Here is a 12,046-nt window from a genome sequence, read left to right as displayed (position 1 = left end):
GATAAGGGATAAGATGTCTGATCACGGAGGTACCGCCGTTGGTGACCCCCACGATCTCCGGGCCGGCAGCATTGGCGTCCAATACATGGCAGCTCGGAGCTTCCTTGTTCGTGACGCCATACCATGCCCGACCCAGGAATGTTTAGCGTTGGGCGGTCTATTTGGTCTACCTCGTCATCCCGGTAGGTCAGTCTGGCTCGGCGCTTCTCTTATGTTATGAGAAGATGAAGCCAACGATATAAAATTGTACAAAATAATTGATTGTGTGATGTATATAAGGTCACATGGACATGTGAAGTCATAGAAGGGCAAGTGCAGTATCGGTAAATCTTAATAGTTCCTTTCACTTTATAAGATTTAGACAACAGATATATTTGAGCAGACGTCTCAGGTTTTGTGGTTTCAGATTTCTTTTTAAAGGGGTACTACCGTGGAAAACTTTATTTTTTTTTATTTTTTTTTAACAGATTTGTTAAAGTTAAACAGATTTGTAAATCACTTCTATTAAAAAAATCTTAATCCTTCCAGTACTTTTTAGGGGCTGTATACTACAGAGAAATCCAAAAAAAGAAATGCATTTCCTGTGATGTCCTGACCACAGTGCTCTCTGCTGACCTCTGCTGTCCATTTTAGGAACTGGAGAAAATCCCCATAGCAAACATATGCTTTTCTGGACAGTTCCTAAAATGGACAGCAGAGGTCAGCAGAGAGCACTGTGGTCAGGACATCACAGGAAATGCATTTCTTTTTTTGGATTTCTCTTTAGTATACAGCCCCTAAAAAGTACTGGAAGGATTAAGATTTTTTTAATAGAAGTGATTTACAAATCTGTTTAACTTTCTGGCACCAGTTGATTTAAAATTAAAAAAGTTTTCCACGGTAGTAACCCTTTAAGGGATGTAGAATCTTCTGAATTAAATAATTGACATATAGTTGTGAATCTTCTGGATGATGGGAGCGGGATTGTGCGCTGTGGTACGGGGAGACGCGCCCATGTGACCGCACGCACCGCCGCTCACGTAGCTGGTGTATTTGGTAAAAAATCTGCGCTAGACTAGAATACATGCGAGTCGCTTCTATCCGATCCGTCTTACAATACCAGGACAAATGTTTTATCCACTTTTATGTAATTTAAGCAAAGTGTTGAAATTGATGCAAATTTCCAACTCGTTTTATTTAACATCAAACATCTCGCGGGTATAACCAGGCACCGAGCGCAACCTCGCGTAGAGAATGGTAGAGGGTGGAAGTGTCTTGTGTAACATGGAATAGATAAGTGTCAATGTGATTTTACTGTCTCTAAATATAATGTAACCCGGAGCTGCATTCATAATTCTGCTGATCATGAGCTCCTAGAACAGTGGTCTTCAACCTGCGGACCTCCAGATGTTGCAAAACTACAACTCTCAGCATGCCCGGACAGCCAACGGCTGTCCGGGCATGCTGGGAATTGTAGTTTTGTTAGTTTTGTAACATCTGGAGGTCCACAGGTTGAAGACCGCTGTCCTAGAGTATTAACACATTAAAGGGGTATTCCAGGAAAAAACTTATATATATATCAACTGGTTCCAGAAAGTTAAACAGATTTGTAAATTACTTCTATTAAAAAATCTTAATCCTTTCAGTACTTATGAGCTTCTGAAGTTAAGGTTGTTCTTTTCTGTCTAAGTGCTCTCTGATGACACGTGTCTCGGGAACTGTCCGGAGTAGAAGCAAATTCCCATAGCAAACCTCTTCTAAACTGGGCGGTTCCCGAGACATGTGTCATCAGAGATTACTTAGACAGAAAAGAACAACTTAAACTTCAGAAGCTCATAAGTACTGAAAGGATTAAGATTTTTTTAATAGAAGTAATTTACAAATCTGTTTAACTTTCTGGAGCCAGTTGATATATAAAAATTTTTTTATTTTTTTCCTGGATAACCCCTTTAAGGACCAAGCCCATTTTCACCTTAAAGGGGTACTCCGCCCCTAGACATTTTATCCCCTATCCAAAAGGCGGCACCCCGCTATCATTACTGCACAGAGCGAGTTCGCTTTGCACGCAATGACGGGCAATACAGGGGCCGGAGCATCGTTACGTCACGGCTCCGCCCCTCGTGACGTCACGGCCTTCCCCCTCAATGCAAGTCTATGGGAGGGGGCGTGGCGGTCATCACGCCCCTGCCATAGACTTGCATTAAGGGGGCGGGCTGTGATGTCACGAGGCGCGGAGCCGTGACATCACTCTGCTCCGTCCCCTGTATCGCCCGTCATTACGCACAGAGCGAACTCGCTCTGTGCAGTAATGATAGCGCGGTGCCGCAGCAGCGATCCCTGGGGTCCCCAGCAGTGGGACCCTGGCGATTTGACATCTTATCCCCTATCCTTTGGATAGAGGATAAGATGTCTAGGGGCAGAGTACCCCTTTAAGGACCAGGCCAATTTTATTTTTGCATTTTCGTTTTTTCCTCCTCGCCTTCTAAAATCTGTAAATCTTTCAAATTTCCATCCACAGACCCATATAAGGGCTTTTTTTTTTTTTTTTTTTGCGTGACCAATTGTACTTTGTAATTAAACCTCAGATTTTACCATAAAATGTACGGCGAACTCCCCCCCCAAAAAAAATGTAGGTAGGAAATTTAAATGAAAACTAAAATTTTGCACATTTTGGAGGGTTTTGTTTTCACACTGTACACTTTATGGTAAAAATGACATGTGTTCTTTATTCTGTGGGTCAATACGATTAAAATGATCCCCATGGTTAGATACTTTTGTATTTTTGTACCGCTTAAAAAAAATCTAAAACTTTTTGCACAAAATCAGTCATCTAAAATCACCCTATTTTGACCACCTATAACTTTTTCCTTTTTCCGTATATAGGGCGGTATGAGGGCTATTTTTTGGCTCCGTCATCTGAACGTTTTGTCGATACCACATTTGCATATATAAAACTTTTATTTCATTTTTATTAATTTTTTTTGAATAAAATGTGACAAAAAAGCAGAATTTTTTGACTTTTTAACATTTTTACGTTTACACCGTTCACTGTATGGGATCATTAACATTATATTCTGATAGTTCGGACATTTACGCACGCGGCGATACCAAATATGTTTAGTAAAAAAAAATTACAACAATTTTTATTTTTATTGGGGGAGGGGATTTTTCACTTTTTTTTATTATTTTATTTTTCAACTTTTTTTTTTTTACACTTTTTATGTCCCCATAGGGGACTATCTATAGCAATCCTTTGATTGCCAATACTGTTAAGTGCTATGTATAGAACATAGCACTGATCAGTATTATCGGTGATCTTCTGCTCTGGTCTGGTCTACTTGATCTCAGACCAGAGCAGGAGACGCCGGGAGACGGCCGGAGCCAGGTGAGGGGACCTCCAGCCGCCATTAAAGATGTTCAGATTGCCGCACCAGCGCTGCGGGCGATCCGATCATCAATTCTATTATGCGCATTGCCGCAGATGCCGTGATCTCTACAGATCACGGCATCTGAGGGGTTGATGGCGGACATCCGTGCGATCGCGGATGTCCGCCATTACCGGTGGGTCCCCGGCTGCTGATAGCAGCCGGAACCTGCCGTGTATGAGGTGAGCATCGCTCCGATGCTCGCGGTCATACACAGGATGTAAATGTACGTCCTGGTGCGGGAAGTACCGCCAAGCCAGGATGTACATTTAAGCCCGTGGTCGTTAAGGGGTTAAAGGACAGTGACTTTTCCCTATAGTACATCTGTGACGTCACCTTACACCTTCCCAAGAAACCCTTTTGCTGCCTACTTGCATAACTGCCCTAAGTAGGGGCTCCACAACTAGGAGCCGGTTCCTCCACTGACTAAAGTGGAGGGGTGACTTGAGTCAAAACAAATACAGAACTATATGAGGTCGGGGATACAGGTCAAGATACAAAAGATTCCAAACCATAACACACAGACAGGGAACCAGGATACTAAATAATGGCAGGAATACAAAGTAGTACAAACCAATATCAGGGAAACATAGTGCCCGGTATATACCGTACAGACAAAAGCCCATGAACCAGAGCAAGATACGGCAGGTATGAGAATATGAGCTAAACAGGATAACAGGAGATATGGCGGCAAGACAAACCAGGAATTAAGGGAATGAACAGGTTAACTGAAGTCACTATATAGATCAGTCCAATAAAGCAGAATGGGGGAGGGGCACTGCAACACCGTATAGCAATTAAGTATAGCACAAGCAATAAAAAAACCCGGTGAAAGACCTGGGGTGCCAGACACTAGTAGAACCAGCAATTCCACAAATAATCTCCAAAAGGAATAGAAAGTTTGTCTGCACTCACCGAGTATGAAGCATAAAATTCTGACCTTATTGCAGCAATGTCCGTATACAAAAAGGTTCACCGGGTGCAGGGAGGGAAGGCAGCGCCCAGCTTGGAGCCGGAGCGTATCAGTAGAACCACAGCGCGGTTTCACGTCAATGACGCATCTTACGGTTCCTGATCCTTTGATTTACTAAACAGGTAAATATGGGAGAAGGGGGAGGAGGGACCCATCACTAACGTATATACTTTCTTAAAGGGGTACTCCGGCCCTGAGACATCTTATCCCCTATCCAAAGGATAGGGGGATAAGATGTCTCACCGCGGGAGTCCCGCCGCTGGGGACCCCCGCAATCTTGTATTCGCCACCCACCTGTTTGAGCTGCACACCGCGGTACCAGCTCACAAACAGCCGAGTGGCGACCACGGGACCAGAGTATTGTCACATCACGACTCCGCCCCCTCCCATAGACCTGTATAGCAGGGGGTGACATCACACGAGGGCGGGGTCATGACGGCCGTAACGCACCCTCCCATAAACTTGCATAACGGGGGCGGGGGGTGACGTCACACAGGGGCGGAGTCGTGATGGCCGTCACGCCCCCTCCCATAGACTTGCATAGTGGGGGCGGGGGTGATGTCACACGGGGGCGGAGTCATGACATCACGATACTCCGGCCCCGTGGTCGCCACCTGTCTGTTTGAGAGCTGGCACGAGGGCGTGCAGCTCAAACAGATGGGTGGGAATTCAAGATTGCGGGGGTCCCCAGCGGCGGGACCCCCACGGTGAGACATCCTTTGGATAGGGGATAAGATGTCTCAGGGCCGGAGTACCCCTTTAAGACTCCCTACGCTATAGATTTCATCCACATGAACCTTTCTCTTTCCCCTGCTGCTCTCGGCACCATTTCGGCTCGTTTCGTTGTTGTATTTTTATTGCCGATTGCTGTATAGTGTTTGACCATTTTTCATACACGGACTGTTTTCTTTCTCTGTTGTCTTTGTCTTGTTTATTGTTTTTCTCTATGGAGATAATGTACAATTAAAAATTTCAAAAAAAATATGTTTAAAAATATTTATAAAAAGAATAAGGGTCAAGATACTAAACAGCTCAGGATTCAATAGAACCAGTTCACACTAGACACAGGAACAAAACCGACTCCAGGCTAAGGACAAACATCAAGTGGAACAAACACAGAAACCACAATACAAGGAACAAGTTACTGACACAGATACCAAACTAGACAGGATCAAACCTACAGTACAGACAGATAACTAACAAACAGTAAGAAAAACAACACAAACGGGTCAAAACTACAAAAGCCATGGCTAAGCAAATGACGTGTGCACAGACATAGACAAGAGTGTAAAGTACAATCAGCAGCACCAGCCAAAATATTGAGGAGGATAGTAATACCCCTCCTCAGCTGCTGATTGGCCCGGGCCTATAACTCTTACCTGACCAGAGAGCAACAAGCACAGCCTGGCCAGGTGCAATTGTTACAATGTGACGCGCTGAGAGTAAATAATAACTAAAAACACTTCTCAGAATATAAATGACTATGCTGAGGGAACATCACCCGAAGGGCAGAGATATGGACACAAGACACAGTCACTTAAACGTAGGCATCTCCTGACAGAGTATCGTCTCTTCATGCGAAGCCGCTCATCTCACATTAAAGGGTTATCAAGTGTTTTATAAAAATATTATCATGCTGGAGTAAGGAGGAAAAAAAACACATACTTACCTATCCCTGGTTCTCTGTAGCCCCCTTTCACTTTCACTTTCATCTGGTCCCTGATCTTCTTTCTTCTTCCTGCTCTTGTTGCAGGACCTGCCGCCTTAGCCAATCACTGGTCACAGAAATGTCCCATCTCTGCCAGTAATTGGTTGAGCCGGCAGGTCCTGTAACAAGGGCAGGAAGAAGAGAAAATAGTGGGGGACCGGTTGGAGCTGAATGGGACCATTGGAGGATCAGAGATAGGTGAGTATAGTATTATTTTAATTATTTTTTCTTTTCACCATATTATTACATTTTTTTTTATATTAATCCCTGGAATACCCCTTTAAATGGGCACTCTAATGCCTCAGCGTTCAAAACATTTTGTTCGGGCGCCAGGGCTTGTGATCTCATGGCCACGCCCCTTGTGCCGTCACTTCACACCCCCTTAATGCAAGTCTGTGGGAGGGGGCGTGGTGACTGCCACGCCCCCTCCCATAGACTTGCATTGAGGGGGCGTGACATCACAAGTGGCGTAGTCATGACATCACAAGCCTCGTCACCTGCACTCAGGCAGTGGAGTACCCCCTTAAATCACATCTGTAGATAATATTTATGACCTGCACCACATGGACGTTGAGGCTTTGGATATCTCGTTCCTCTCGCTACATATTAAAGGGGTACTCCGGTGGAAAACATTTTTTTTTTAAATCAACTGGTGCCATAAATGTTAAACAGATTTGTAAATGACTTATATAAAAAAAATCTTAATCCTTCCAATACTTTTTAGCAGATGTATGCTACAGAGGAAATTCTTTTCTTTTTTAATTTCTTTTTTGTCTTGTCCACAGTGCTCTCTGCTGACTGTCCAGAGCAGGAGAGGTTTGCAATTGGGATTTTCTCCTACTCTGGACAGTTCCTGACATGGACAGAGGTGTCAGCAGTGAGCCCTGTGGACAAGACAAAAAGAAATTCAAAAAGAAAATATCGTCCTCTGTAGCAAACAGCTGCTAATAAGTACTGGAAGGATTAAGATTTTTTTAATAGAAGTAATTCACAAATCTGTTTAACTTTCTGACACCAGTTGATTTAAAAAAATAAAAAATTCCACCGGAGTACCCCTTTAAGAACATTATCTTCCAAATAAATATATTGTATCTAAATATAATGTGAAAATATAAACCAAACTCGGCGAATCCAAATGTTATTTATCATCCGGCAAAACAAGACGTGAACATTCAGCAGTAAAAGATTCTTTATATTGCACCAAACGTCCGTGAATGTGAAGTATGACGGGGTCTGGTGTCCTGATTCGCTGTATCCGGCGCGGTCAGTCGTGTCCTTTCAGGTCGGCCGCGCTCGTCCCAATAATAATGATGATTATTCCATATCCGCGGTGTAATGTTTCACCCTCCTGTCGTACGTTGCGGAGTCTCTCCTGACACGGTGTCATCAGTCGTCAGCGCGGAGGAGATCAGAACCCTAATAATAGATTCCTGACACTTCCTTCCCCTTACCTGTCCGGGATCTGTCAGCACTGCTCACACCGGCTTCACGCCAACAAAGGAGACAGAAGGGAAATGCCAATCCCCGGTGCAGGGGGAGACCTTCTCCGCCGTGACATTTCAGCAGAAAATCATTTTATGAGATGCAGAACGTTTCATCTGGGACTCGGCTGCGATCATCATAGAAGATTTCACCTCCCTAAATGACAAGACGAGGTCAAAGGTGAATTACTGAGTGCGAGAGGAAATTATCTGTAATCCCTCCGAAAACGTGTCCTATGGAAGTGCCGCACAATGGCCGATACATCGGGTGTAATACAAAGGGTTCCGGCACTATACAGAGGAACCAGCACTATATAGAGTGTAATACAGAGGATCCGGCACTATACAGAATGTAATACAGAGGATCCAGCACTATATAGAGTGTAATACAGAGGAACCGGCACTATACTGAGTGTAATACAGAGGATCCGGCACTATACAGAGGAACCAGCACTATACAGAGTGTAATACAGAGGAACCGGCACTATACAGAGGACCCAGCACTATACAGAGTGTAATACAGAGGATCCGGCACTATACAGAGGATCCAGCACTATACAGAGTGTAATACAGAGGATTCGGCACTATACAGAGGACCCAGCACTATACAGAGGACCCAACACTATAAAGAGGATCCAGCACTATACAGAGTGTAATACAGAGGTTCCGGCACTATACAGAGGATCCAGCACTATACAGAGGACCCAGCACTATACAGAGGATCCGGCACTATACAGAGTGTAATACAGAGGATCCGGCACTATACAGAGGAACCAGTACTATACAGAGTGTAATACAGAGGAACCGGCACTATACAGAGGAACCAGCACTATACAGAGGATCCAGCACTATACAGAGGATCCAGCACTATACAGAGTGTAATACAGAGGATCCAGCACTTTACAGAGGATCCAGCACTATACAGAGGATCTGGCACTATACAGAGTGTAATACAGAGGATCCGGCACTATACAGAGGAACCAGCACTATACAGAGGATCCAGCACTATACAGAGGATCCAGCACTATACAGAGGAACCAGCACTATATAGAGTGTAATACAGAGGAACCGGCACTATACTGAGTGTAATACAGAGGATCCGGCACTATACAGAGGAACCAGCACTATACAGAGTGTAATACAGAGGATCCGGCACTATACTGAGTGTAATATAGAGGATCTGGCACTATACAGAGGATCCAGCACTATACAGAGTGTAATACAGAGGATCCGGCACTATACTGAGTGTAATATAGAGGATCTGGCACTATACAGAGGATCCAGCACTATACAGAGTGTAATACAGAGGATCCGGCACTATACTGAGTGTAATATAGAGGATCCGGCACTATACAGAGGATCCGGCACTATACAGAGTGTAATACAGAGGATCCGGCACTATACTGAGTGTAATATAGAGGATCCGGCACTATACAGAGGATCCAGCACTATACAGAGTGTAATACAGAGGATCCGGCACTATACAGAGGAACCAGCACTATACAGAGTGTAATACAGAGGAACCAGCACTATACAGAGGACCCAGCACTATACAGAGTGTAATACAGAGGATCCAGCACTATACAGAGGATCCAGCACTATACAGAGTGTAATACAGAGGATCCAGCACTATACACAGTGTAATACAGAGGATCCAGCACTATACAGAGGATCCAGCACTATACAGAGTGTAATACAGAGGATCCGGCACTAAACAGAGTGTAATATAGAGGATCCAGCACTATACAGAGTGTAATACAGAGGATCCAGCACTATACAGAGTGTAATACAGAGGAACCAGCACTATACTGAGTGTAATACAGAGGATCCGGCACTATACAGAGGAACCAGCACTATACAGAGTGTAATACAGAGGAACCAGCACTATACAGAGGACCCAGCACTATACAGAGTGTAATACAGAGGATCCGGCACTATACAGAGGATCCAGCACTATACACAGTGTAATACAGAGGATCCAGCACTATACAGAGTGTAATACAGAGGATCCAGCACTATACAGAGTGTAATACAGAGGATCCAGCACTATACAGAGGACCCATCACTATACACAGTGTAATACAGTGGAACCAGCACTATACAGAGTGTAATACAGAGGATCCAGCACTATACAGAATGTGATACAGAGGATCCAGCACTATACAGAGTGTAATACAGAGGATCCAGCACTATACACAGTGTAATACAGAGGATCCAGCACTATACAGAATGTAATACAGAGGATCCAGCACTATACAGAGTGTAATACAGAGGATCCAGCACTATACAGAATGTAATACAGAGGATCCAGCACTATACAGAGTGTAATACAGAGGATCCAGCACTATACAGAGTGTAATACAGAGGATCCAGCACGATACAGAGTGTAATACAGAGGAACCGGCACTATACAGAGGAACCAGCACTATACAGAGTGTAATACAGAGGAACCAGCACTATACAGAGGACCCAGCACTATACAGAGTGTAATACAGAGGAACCGGCACTATACAGAGTGTAATACAGAGGATCCAGCACTATACAGAGGATCTAGCACTATACAGAGTGTAATACAGAGGATCCAGCACTATACAGAGGATCCAGCACTATACAGAGTGTAATACAGAGGAACCGGCACTATACAGAGTGTAATACAGAGGATCCAGCACTATACAGAGTGTAATACAGAGGATCCAGCACTATACAGAGTGTAATACAGAGGATCCAGCACTATACAGAGGAACCAGCACTATACAGAGTGTAATACAGAGGAACCAGCACTATACAGAGGACCCAGCACTATACAGAGTGTAATACAGAGGATCCAGCACTATACACAGTGTAATACAGAGGATCCAGCACTATACACAGTGTAATACAGAGGATCCAGCACTATACAGAGTGTAATACAGAGGATCCAGCACTATACAGAGTGTAATACAGATGATCCAGCACTGTACAGAGTGTAATACAGAGGATCCAGCACTATACAGAGTGTAATACAGAGGATCCAGCACTATACAGAGTGTAATACAGAGGATCCAGCACTATACAGAGTGTAATACAGAGGATCCAGCACTATACAGAGGATCCAGCACTATACAGAGTGTAATACAGAGGATCCAGCACTATACAGAGTGTAATACAGAGGATCCAGCACTATACAGAGTGTAATACAGAGGATCCAGCACTATACAGAGGGTAATACAGAGGATCCAGCACTATACAGAGTGTAATACAGAGGATCCAGCACTATACAGAGGATCCAGCACTATACAGAGGATCCGGCACTATACAGAGGATCCAGCACTATACAGAGTGTAATACAGAGGATCCAGCACTATACAGAGGATCCAGCACTATACAGAGGATCCAGCACTATACAGAGGATCCAGCACTATACAGAGTGTAATACAGAGGATCCAGCACTATACAGAGGATCCAGCACTATACAGAGTGTAATACAGAGGATCCGGCACTATACAGAGTGTAATACAGAGGATCCAGCACTATACACAGTGTAATACAGAGGATCCAGCACTATACAGAGTGTAATACAGAGGATCCAGCACTATACAGAGTGTAATACAGAGGATCCGGCACTATACAGAGTGTAATACAGAGGATCCAGCACTATACAGAGTGTAATACAGAGGATCCAGCACTATACACAGTGTAATACAGAGGATCCAGCACTATACAGAGTGTAATACAGAGGATCCGGCACTATACTGAGTGTAATATAGAGGATCCGGCACTATACAGAGTGTAATACAGAGGATCCAGCACTATACAGAGTGTAATACAGAGGATCCGGCACTATACAGAGTGTAATACAGAGGATCCAGCACTATACAGAGTGTAATACAGAGGATCCAGCACTATACAGAGTGTAATACAGAGGATCCAGCACTATACAGAGGATCCAGCACTATACAGAGTGTAATACAGAGGATCCGGCACTATACTGAGTGTAATATAGAGGATCCGGCACTATACAGAGTGTAATACAGAGGATCCAGCACTATACAGAGTGTAATACAGAGGATCCGGCACTATACAGAGTGTAATACAGAGGATCCGGCACTATACACAGTGTAATACAGAGGATCCGGCACTATACAGAGTGTAATCAGAGGATCCAGCACTATACAGAGTGTAATACAGAGGATCCAGCACTATACAGAGTGTAATACAGAGGAGCCGGCAATATACAGAGTGTAATACAGAGGATCCAGCACTATACAGAGTGTAATACAGAGGATCCAGCACTATACAGAGTGTAATACAGAGGATCCAGCACTATACAGAGTGTAATACAGAGGATCCAGCACTATACAGAGGATCCAGCACTATACAGAGGATCCAGCACTATACAGAGTGTAATACAGAGGATCCGGCACTATACAGAGTGTAATACAGAGGATCCGGCACTATACAGAGTGTAATACAGAGGAGCAGTTGCGGATTTCATTCTCTT

At 44.0% G+C, this 12,046-nt stretch overlaps 1 protein-coding gene across 4 annotated transcripts in view; it reads left to right on the top strand.

Moving 5' to 3' along the window:
• DPYD (dihydropyrimidine dehydrogenase) overlaps window positions 1-12,046 on the top strand; it is a 1,322,423-nt gene that overhangs the window by 971,574 nt on the left and 338,803 nt on the right. The gene's annotated exons all lie outside the window — the stretch shown is intronic.

The sequence above is a fragment of the Hyla sarda genome, chromosome 6, assembly GCF_029499605.1.
Source record: "Hyla sarda isolate aHylSar1 chromosome 6, aHylSar1.hap1, whole genome shotgun sequence".
In the NCBI taxonomy this organism is placed as follows: Eukaryota; Metazoa; Chordata; class Amphibia; order Anura; family Hylidae; genus Hyla; species Hyla sarda.
This window is presented reverse-complemented; position numbering and strand designations above follow the sequence as displayed.